This window comes from Melozone crissalis, unplaced genomic scaffold, assembly GCF_028551555.1.
Source record: "Melozone crissalis strain CALT ecotype California unplaced genomic scaffold, PUWL_Pcris_2 ptg000045l_1, whole genome shotgun sequence".
Taxonomy (NCBI): domain Eukaryota; kingdom Metazoa; phylum Chordata; class Aves; order Passeriformes; family Passerellidae; genus Melozone; species Melozone crissalis.
Window position 1 is genome coordinate 10054381 of NW_026535823.1, and position 11347 is coordinate 10065727.

Genomic DNA, 11347 nt, shown 5'->3' on the forward strand with positions numbered 1-11347 from the left:
TACCAACACTGGGAGTGCTCCACAGAACTTGGTTTATTAACAAGCAGGTAATTAAGACCATTCTCTGTGGCATGAATTTCAATTAATTCCCATTGTAATACCTTCCCTGAACCTGACTCCTTTTGCCCTAAAGGTAGCACCTAATTTTGAGATGGGGACCAACACTGGCTGACACAATTTATCAAAAATATTTAGCTGCAAGTCTCTGAAAGCCTCCAATGCACAGCAAAGAGGTGAGATTCCTGCCACTATAGTAGATGTCTCCCTTGTAAATAGCAAGGAAGTTCAAAGTTGAAGTTGAAAACCCTTCCAACTTGCTCACTATCTGAACTAAAGTAATTGCTGCAAGTGAGTTCAGGAAAAAGTGCTGAGAAGACCTTTAGATCCAAGCTAGAAACGTTCCTGCTCCATCAGGTGATCAACCAGCATTTTGTTAACAACAACAGGTTTAAAAACCACCACACCTCAACTTCCAAAGCTTATCCTGACAGAATCTAATGAACACGGAAGCATTCTGAAAAATAATTACATTTGAAATGTCCAGATTTTTATTTAAGATTAACAGCCTGCTTTGAAAGAGTATTTAATAAGACAATTTTAAAAACACCTATTAATCTGGAATAGTAGAGAGATGAGACCAACCAGACTTTCCCTGTTAAAACAAAAAACTAAAGGAAATAAAGAACCACCTGTGAGATCTCATTTTCCCAGCCTGGCACATTTCAGCTACACCAAACACTTTGTTCCTTCAGTTGTCTTGTAGCTGAAGCAGTCCTGTCTCAGATCAATATAACATGCACATCACAAACACCAGAAAACCAGTAATTGAAAATTAATACTTCAAAAAGTGGTTTTGCAAGCAATCTCCAGTGAGGGAGGTCTATTGAGCCAGAGGCAAGAACAACATGTCCTTCTGGTGGTTTTAGTGACCATGGCTGGAAGGCATAACTCTCAATAAATCCTCCAGCTTCTGTAATGTTGAATTCCAGACTCACCACAGCGTTCCCTGACACAAACACTCTCTTCTGTGTTCTTTGTATCAAATTACATGGCAACTCTGTCACAATCTGTGTGAAGCAAGTGAAAGATCTGTTCCTCAGCAACATTTCCACTACTTCTCAGTTTAACTGCGTATCTTCCATTTCTGATGTAGCAGAACAAGAAAAAAAGAATCCTCTTGTGTGTCAAAACAATCCTCTTCCCTTGTTTCCCCTCTCCTCCTCACATCTCTCTCTCATATGAAGATTTTTATCCACATTCCTAAAAATGTCTTCATTCTAACAAGGTAGCTTCCATTGTAGCTTACACAGGCCTCTACCTACTTTGAACAATCAAGTGATAAAGAGAGATCTTATGTAACTTTTAGGATTTCTGAAATACCTTTTTATTTTTTCTGGGGGAAGAAAACCTAACCTAGCATGTGGGGCAGAAGTTTGCATGCAAAAGGCTGCATGGGATGTCCAGGCCCTTTTGTATATGCATATATGCCCTGATGCCTATGAGAAGCCATCTCTGCCCACTGGAAGTTTCCCTTAGACTCCCTGCAGCTGCCTCCCCTCTCACTCCACTAGAAAGGAATCTCAATGTGAGGCCAGGACACCCACCATACCTGCATGAAACACCCTCTACACTTCCTAACGCAGAGCAGTGCACGACTGGTACTGCCTCTGACAACACACATTCACAGCAAATTATCGAGAATTCTTGTTATTTCTATCACCAAAATCTCTTTCTTCTCCAGCTCATAGCACCAAATGTGTTGCTACCATGAGGTAACAGGAAAGCTGTTTCCTCAAGCACTCTAACCTGAAATTATTTTTATATCAGAAAAATCTATTTATAATAGGCCATCAGGACTTTTGCACCTTCTTGCCCATTAACCCACTTCCACAAATAAAAAACCTCATTAGGAAATCAGTTAGCCCTAGGAAATCTAATACCATTTCAATTTTAACTGTACTGGTAATGAAGAAAATGAGACTGATGCAAAAAGTAATTATCAAGAGATGCACTTCTTCAGCAAAACAAGTGGTCAGACTCAGGGAGGGGAACTGCACCCAATTCTGGGCACACTGTGGAACCTGTGCTCAGAAAGGAAGGTAATATAACCGAGTAAACATTTGTGGTTTCTTTCTCAGCTAGCAGAGTCCCTAGACTGCATTACTGTAACAGAGCCTACATGGAATCTTGAAGGTCACACTGAAATTTCAGTCAGTGCAGTGTTTATATAATAATCTTTCACAATAGCAGCATATTATAGATAATGGTTTCCCACTTGTTACCTTGTACAGTCCAAGACATGAACTTCACACTACTAATTCCCCTATGTTTTATCTGCCATGTCAGATTTGTTTTTCTGGCCCACCTGCAATGTTACTTGGGATGCTCCAGCAAACAACCACCCAATTTACTGGCTGTGGGAAAAATACCACAAAACCACACAGACTTTCACCTGCAAAATGACTCAGTGAATCCAGGGTGGGAGTAGGCTTTGCAAATGAGTAGGCTTTGCAAAAAAAAAAAAAGTTTTATAAAGGTCACCTGCTTAAAAGATACCTTATAGTGGCTTCTGCATCACTGTTCTGAGCTTCTTGGGAAGTTTGGGAACCTACATGCAGATGAATTCTCTCCTTCTAATTCAGCTTTACATATCATAGCATTGGAAAGCTATGACTCCATAAGTTCTTTCAAATGGCTGGAACATTTTTCCCCCAGGTATCCAGCATGTAAACTGTAATTCTTCGTGCAGATTAAAAAAAAAAAAAAAAAGCTAATTATCCTTCACATCACTACATATTACAGACTGGGAAAGGTCAATTTCCTAAGTATCATGAAACAACCTTTTACAGCACAGGTTAGTTAAGAGATAGAGGCCTTCATTAAATGGGATATCAGTTTTTGCCATCACTGTGAAAGGAAGCCAGCATCAGTGTCACCCAAGGCCTCTAAATCCCATACAAAGTAATTAAAGCATTATTTTAATATACACTCACTGAATCTCAACTTCTGTGATGCTTAATTCAACAAGATTGATAATGGCTCCACCCAGATTGCTGGTGAATCATTGGCAACACGTCAGAAGTTTCCAAAAGCATTCCTGCTCATTTCTCTTCATCTGCTTTAGCATGAGCCCTTTTATATAATAATACACGCCTCAAGATGCCCCTAAATTAAAGTCTGTGTTATTAATGTCTGCAATTTCCAGATTCATATGTTCATCTGCTCACTGGAACATTAGTTTAAATTATCAGCACACCACAATCCCATCAGACATTTATAGAATATTTCATTTTAAACTAAGCTAGTTTGGATACAAGCTGACAAAAAAACCCCTCACAAAAACGAACAACAAAACACCAGAAACCATACAAGTTACTTCCCACTTATGTCGACGAAGGTTCCTGCTGCTCCTAAGTGATTGACAAACTCAAGTCTCTGGTTGTCAAAACAGACTGCTCTGATGGTACCTGCCTTTCTAAATTTCCCTCCAAGCAGCCTGTCAGGCTGTCTGCTTTGACAGACCCTTTTCTAGGACAGGAAGGCAAAGCCATAAGCTATCACTGGGAAAAGAAAACGTGCCTGATAACGCCTGCTTCTATTTCTGTTAGTGGGAACCATAATTTCATTATCAGCATTGTGCATTAATGCACTGAAGAAAGCCATGGAGCTCCTGGTGAAGCTTAGAAACTGGCAATAATGTACCAACTGCTCCTGAGCACAGGTTATTTATACAGCCATCAAGTCCCATATTAGCTTCATTGACTTCAAATGTAGCAATACAGACATTTATAGCTGACAAAATTAACCACCTCCACATCCTCATAAGCCTGAAAGAAGCAAGAAAACATAAGTTTAGGAATACATTAACTTTTGCCTCAGAGTATTCCTGTATTATCTCACAATTCTATAACCAAATAATGTGAATAGAGTATAAATGCTGCATTTATCTTCCAGCAGAGTCATTAAATGACAGCATTGCTACACCAGTTACAATGATTAAAGCAGCTCAGCTGCAATCCAGATTACTTTGAACCTGTTAATTTTTTTTGCAAATTTTAAATTTTTTCCCCCACTACAGCCATTTTCAATATGGCAAAAAAAGCACAGAAAACCGTAGCTTCTGCTGGAGGAACAAATGATTTGTCACGCATACTTGACTAAAATGTATAAAAATAAGAGATACATTCTGGATAAAAAGGCGTGCAGAGATAAACAAAACGTTCCCAATTCCTACGGGAAAAAAAACACCAAAACCCTCATCAGTTCCCTGCTTTAAAACAAGACAGACCTCACAATGGCTTTTGAAGACAAAACCTGACACCAGGACATTCCCAACCATCAAAGCAAATTAAATCCCAGCTACACCAACACCGCACCCCCGGCATGAAACCCTACCCACTCTGTGGGTGTAATCCAACAGCCAAAACAATGCCAGGGTGGAAAAACTACTGCAAGTCAGGGAGATCCTGTGCGCTTTCACCATCGTTTGTCCCCACGCACAGGGAGCCGCGGCCACCTCGCTCTTCCCTCAGGCACGACAGACAAAAGAGCCACAACCCAGGGCGGAGAGGTGTCCCGGGGACGGGTAGGGCTCTATCATTATTTTCCCCCCGTCTCTGTTGTTCAACGCGACACAGGGACGAGTTTTCTCACGCAGAGGCAGGCAGAGCCCCTGGAAACAACAACAGCAGGCAGAGGGGGCACACAAAAGCCGCCTGTCCCTCGGCCGCCGCACCCTGAGGCGATGCCGCCTCTCCCCACCCCCAGCCGGACCCAGCCGCTCTCCGCCTCCCCCCCATCGGGCACAGCGAGCCGCGGTCCCTCCCCGCCCGCCGAGGCGTTCGGAAATCGAGCCCGGCAGGAGCCTGAGGCCTGGCGAGGCACAAAGTCGCGGAATTGTTAGAAGTAGAAAGCACCTCTGGAGATCATCTCGTCCCAGCGCCCGCCCCTCCGCCTCCTTTCTCGGCAAGGCGGGCAGAGCGCTCCCGCCCTATTGTTCCCCGCACCCCGCGGCGGAGGCAGCGCACTCACCACGCGGGCCGGGCTTCCTGCAGCGCCCAGCGGCCCCCTCAGCTCCGGCACACCGGGGCTGCCACAGCGCCCTGCTGCTGCTCCTCCAGTAGTACACGCGGGCCCCGGGGCAGCGCCGCCATCGCCCGCCGCCGCCCCGCTGCCACTCCGGCAGCGGCCATCTTGTGCGTCGACTGCTCCTCTCACCGCCCAGCTCCCTCCCTCCCTCTCTCTCCGCACCACCCGCCCCTTCCTGCGCCCGCCTTCCCCCGCAACCGGGACACGACGGGGACGGAACGGGACGGGATGGGGAGAAATAGCCGAGTCACGGCCTGGAGCCCCTGAGGGCAGTGTGGGGGAGCTACCGCCCGTCTCGGGCAGGGTACCTCGCGCTCTGTCAGGGACGGTCTCCAATGTCAGATGCCTTCCTCCTTTCCGGTGGGGTCTTTTTTCCCCCCCTCCTCACCTCCTCTTGTCATAGTTAGCGGGCTCGGGGGTGGAGGTCGAGGCTTTTCACACTCGGAGTGGTTCCTGGGGAGCGCTCTGTGTTTTGGGAGCTTGCTGAGGGCCCCCGCCCGCCATTTTCTCTCCCTCAGGAACCTCTGTTGGCGACCCTGCGGTTGCCTCATACATCACACCTTAGTGCTTCAAGCCGGTTACTTTCCTTACTTCAGGGAAAAAGAACGCAAATTAAGTTCCCTCTTACGTGGCCGTACAGGGCAAACTTTTCGGGGTTTTGCCCGCCAGTCCCAAGTGAAGGCGTAGAGATGGACTCCGTGCTGGAGAAGGTCCCCCGTAGCTTTGTGTGCTGCAGGACACACATCATCCTTAGCTTTAACCAACACCACAGGTAAGAGGTTTGGGGACCCTCCAAGCTTTCCTGTATCACAGTCAGAACTAGTTGGGATACAGAAGAAATTTTAAAAGAAATTATAGAATGTCTTGCAATCACTTGACTTGCAGCATTTACTAAACACGTACCGACTGACTGTTTTAAATTGTTACAAGAGCTAATAACTTAGCATCAGGATATTTCAAGGTAACATGCACTTGATGCCTGTTTATGAGAGCATGAATATGGTGTAAAATATTAAGAAAGCTATATTTAAAGTAAAGACCAAAAATAGTATTCAGTGGTCCCATTTTATTGCCCATCTGTTTTATCATGTCTATGCCCAGCTAGAGGCTCTGTGGGATCAATCCTGCTGTGATGCCATTGTGCAGGATGCTGTGTAGGAAATCACTGCTTTTCTCTTTTCCTTTCATAACACTGTAAGGAGTACCCAGTGTATTACTGTTAGTGCAGCATTGCATGACCTGGAAATACAATATAAATAGGGCATTGTCAAGTCAGAAGTAGCCAGGGACTCGAGAGAGCAGGCCTGCAAAAGAAAGCTGGGTTGTGACATGCAGACAGAAGACAGAAATTCCTACACGCAGGGAAGAACTACACAGGGCAAGGTTATTCTTCAGTTCTTGGTTTTGACTCTTGTACTGACCATAGACAGATTTTCATTAACTTTACAAGAAATGTGGTGCTAGTAACTAAGTGTTATTTCTATCTGTTTTACTAAAGAAATAATCTCTATTATTTAGCTTTTCCACCAAAACAACCTCAATACTTATCAAGGATCAGTGTTTAAATAAAAGAGTATTAAGAAAAGCTATCAAGGATCACTGTTTAAATAAAATAGTATTAAGAAAAGCTATTAATTTCTGAAAATGGAGTTTTCTAGCCACAGTCACAGGCAATGAGATCTTACAGACACAGAAGATTAGCATATTTGCAAAGAGCATCTTTGACTTAGCAAGAGCTTTACTATGAGCTAGAAAATAAGTGTAAACTGGAAATGTCCAAGGCCAGACTGGACAGGGGCTTGGAACAGCCTGGTCTAGTGGAAGTTGTCCCTGCCTGTGGCAGGGTTTGGACTAAGATGAGCTTTAAGGTGCTTCCAACCACAGAAACCTCTCAATCAACAATTGCCATCTTTTGCAGACTCCTCCTTAAATGTTACAGTAGAAATGTGAACCTTGTTGGAGTTGTCAGTGCCCTGATTAGAAGCAGAAGATGGCATTAGGAATAGCTAAAATGGTAGGTGTTCTTTGCAACCTTGGTTTAATGTCACAGAAGCTAGAAATGGTGAGGGCCTGAATCCTGTTATTTCTAGCAAGTGACTGTACAGTGTTCTGATGTCTGTTCAGTCTGGGTTTTAATATTCCAGTCTGGGGACTTCTACCACTTTGTCTTTTGTTCCTGTATGTGGAAAGGCTTCATTTTTCACGTAGTTTATGTTTTCCCTCAACATTTAATTGCATTGCCAGTAGGAACATGCTAACAACCATTTTCAGTAGCATAGGTTACCACAGTAATACATGGTGGAAATTTGAAGAAGTGGGATATGAAATCACCTTATTGTTCTTATTATGTAACACTGCACAGATGAGCACTTCAATTCTCAAACCCCACTTTACACTTCCATCAGAGTCAGGCTTTTCTGATGTTTATTCTTTGTTATGTTTTCTGCAAGTTGAGAAATTTGAAGCTGAGCTGGTTCTCTTGTTGGGATCTGGTGGCACTAGATAAGTTGGGTTATTTTTAGTGGCTGCCTTCCCCAGTTACGCAGCATTTCTTCCTGCGTGCCACACTGCTTTTAGCATGAGACACAACGTGTTATTTGCCTTTAGGATTACTGCTTTCAAATATCATTTCAGCTTATCATTAAATCAGCTAGAATTCATCTCCACTTATTTACATTGTTCTTTCTTTTATGTTCTTAAAAGCCCACAGGAGTTAGTTTTTATTCTACCGCATATAGTCTCAATTTTCAAATCTTTCTCTCCTTTTTCCCATCCAAAAGGGGATAGTGTGTAGGCATGGTTCTAAAATGTGACATTTGTGGCCACACTAGTAATGTTCCTCAAATTAAAAATGACTCCCCATTTTAGGCTCTATGATGGAGAGAAATACCTAAAATACCAATGTAGCTGTCAAATGGTATCATCTCACCATTCCATTTTTTATATTACTCCTTCCATATAAAACTGCTCTAGAACTGTGGTACCAGGATAGCTGTCTTTAAAAAAAGAAATGTGTATTTTTTAAATGTCTTGGCAGTGTTTCAGTTTGCTATTTTAGTTAGCAATGTGACTTGTAAAGCTGATGGAGGAAAAATTCTCATTTTGAAACCTGTGATATCAGAATGGAAGGCAAGAATGAAATACTTTCCCAGGTGGCTGCAAGCATGTCCCTGTTATTTCACACAGTGAAAATTCTAAACCATAGATAATAAAAAAGAAAATCCTTAGCACTTTTATATGCTTGACCATCATGTTAAAAAAATTGACCCTCACATTAACAAAACCTAAATTCCTGCACTTTTATAAAATTCCATTGACAAAAGGAAAAGACTGTATCCATCCAACATAATAATTGAAAAAAATCCAGTGTTCATTAGAGAGCATGCTAAATGTCATCCAAGCCCATGGGATGCAGATGCAACTATTGGAGCTAGTTTTATTTTCTTATTTTAAATAATACAAATTCAAAATGCAGCCTTACACTGTGGACATGCTCAGTGTCTCCAACATAACACACAAGGCTTTCATTTCCCTTGTATAAAAGAAGCCTAGAGGATCTAAAGGAACGTGAAGTCCGTATGTGTAAAATGAGTGCTCCTCCTTGAAAGATTCTCTCCCAAGCATTCACAAATTCTCAATTTGCACAAATAAATAATACTATATAACCCACCAAACATCAGATTTGTTTGAAAAATTTTTTGCAGTTCTTTGGTGCTGTTCATAATAAATTTGTAGAATATCAATACCATTGTTAATGTCTGTGTTTCCAGCCTACTTGGAATGCAAAGGTCTATGTAAATATGCCCCCTGACTGCAGCTGCTGTGGAAAAAGAAGAAATTATAAGGAGGGTAAGAAACCTTGTTTTGGTGATTTCTCATTAGAGGCTTCACTTCCTTTAGCATCCCATCTCATCAGCCTCCTTGTCCCACTGGTGTTGTGGGATGCAGAATGCTGGTTCAGGAGTACCAGATTCTCCTCCTTACTGCCTTTTCTGCTTCTATGTCATTGCCTGCTTTGCTCCAACCCCAGAGCTTCCAGTGTCATTCAGCACATCTCCTCTCTTTTTGGGATAAAAACTGTGAAACAACAGAAAGTAGAAGAATTTGCAGCAGAGCAAGTCTGTAGTTCCACTAGGCAGAGCAAGGCAGAGGCAGCACCACACCACATCCTTGTCACTCCAGTGCCCTCTGCTGAAGTAACCATCTCCTTGCTTCTGAGTTCCCTTGGCAGGAGCAGGAGCCTCTGCCAAGTGCCATATGCTGCCACCTCTTTATCTTGCACTTGACTTCCTTGTTGTATTCCCTTTTCTATTCTGTCTCAACAGAAAAGCAGAAGTATTTCCTTATTTCCTTTCTTTGCTCCAGTGGTACTTTGGTTGAAATTTGTTCTTTTCCTTCATAGCATTGCTGCACCACATTTTACAGCAGCCTCTTAATGGGCTTAGGAAGGTAACATCTATGTTGGGATGATAAACAATCAAGGCAATTATATTTTATAAGAAAGCCTGTGTGTGTGTGTGTGTGTGTGTGTGTGTATAAAGCTGAAAACCACTTAAATTAACAATGTAATTTTTGTTCTTTTCTGGCAGGTTTACTCATGTACTATAAAACTGGGAGAAAATGAGGGACTGGTAAGGCTTAAAAGAAGTTGCTATCTTTTTATTGTTTATAAAAGATTTTTTCAAGCTTTCTTGAAGGCTTTTATAATCTGACATGTCATAATGATGTTCCCTACTCTTCTTTGAGTCTAGCAGGTGAAAGAAGCAGCATTTACAGAAGAAGAAAAAGGAAAATCACTGAAGGAAATGTGTAAGTTGAGTGAAAGTTAGTAATCCTGGAATTGGCTCTTATTACCAGAAAGAGATAGTATTTGTGGTTTGGTGAGTTAGCTATTTTTGATGTTGTTTTTCTACATAAGCTACTGATAGAATTACTAAAGAAAAAATCACTGAAAAGATCAGAACATCCTGTGAGCACAGATAGAGCTTACATTGTGTATACATTTTGGAGATATTAAACTCATTTATTTTTAGCAAGTGTCATCAATTTCTCAGAGATGAATCGATTCTTTTTATGCGCTCATTGAGGCACATGGAACGCAGAAGTCCCAGCCTGTCAACAAATGCCAGCTATTTTAAGAAGCACACTTTCTGCTGTTAGGGAAACTTCTTGTTCTTGTACATAGGGCCACATAGCTCCAGTCTGTTTCTCCCCAGTGTTTCTGTGGCTTTGCTAGGCAGACTTGTGTTACCTGCATGAAAAATATGAGCCATAAAATAACTTACCTTCCTTCTGAAGTCCTTAGTCATTGCAACTTGAATGTACTTTGACTTCAGCAATTCGATATCAGAAGGTTGTTTATGTTGCAGATTATTACAGACTCTCCCAGGCAGCTGTTTTTCTTATCATTGTTTCCATTAACATAGTGCTCTAGGAAAAGCAAAAAGACAAGAAAAGGAGTGTCCTGTATTTTCATACACTAACCCCACCTTCTCCTTGGACTTCTTCCACAGGAAGCACATGGGCATGTATGCACTTATGTGCATAATTAATAGACAAGATAAAACTGTTTCTGCCCTACATTGATGAGTCAAACACTGAAAAGCAGTTGAGGGCAAACAGGGTCATTCATTGATCTCTCAGGTGTAGCTGCTAAAACTCACAAGGTTTGGGAGGCAGAGGCTGAAACCAGTGGTACTGGGTTTGCATGGCCTAGGTTTTGGTAGCATGGGGGGCTATAGGGGTGGCTTCTGTGAGAAGCTGCTGGAAGCTTCCTCCATGTCTGGCAAAACCAATCCCTGGTGGCTCCAAAGATAGAGATGATGCTGGCCAAGGCTAGGCCAGTTCAAAATGTTGGTGATGCCTCTGTGATAGCAGATTTGAGAGTAAAGAAAAGCAAGTTGTGCAGTTGTAATCATGGCCAGAGAAAAGCAAGGTGAAAATATGTGAGAGGAACAGCAGACATCAAGGGGCAGTGAAAAAGGAGAGGCAGGAGGCGTTCCAGGAGCTGGAACTGAGATTGCTTTGCAGCCTGTGGAGAAGACCATGGTGAGGCAGCTGGGCCCCTGCAGCCCATGGAGGTCCACAGGGATGCAGCATTCCACCCACAGGCCATGGAGGAGCCCCATGCCAGAGGAGGGGGATGCTTGAGAGGAGACTGTGACCCTGAGGGAGGCTTAGCAACCACTGAAAACATCAGTGTGTTACCAACACTTTTCTCTCCATCCAAAACACAGCACTGCACCAGCTACCAAGGAGA

General features: G+C 42.8%; 1 protein-coding gene across 1 annotated transcript in view; it reads right to left on the bottom strand.

Moving 5' to 3' along the window:
* Positions 1-5191, bottom strand: part of RC3H1 (ring finger and CCCH-type domains 1) — a 73628-nt gene extending 68437 nt beyond the window's left edge. Inside the window, exon 1 of the mRNA XM_054285591.1 lies at positions 5032-5191. The gene's annotated coding sequence lies outside the window, so the exon portion shown is untranslated. The remainder of the gene's footprint in view (positions 1-5031) is intronic.
* Positions 5192-11347: the final 6156 nt, after the last annotated feature.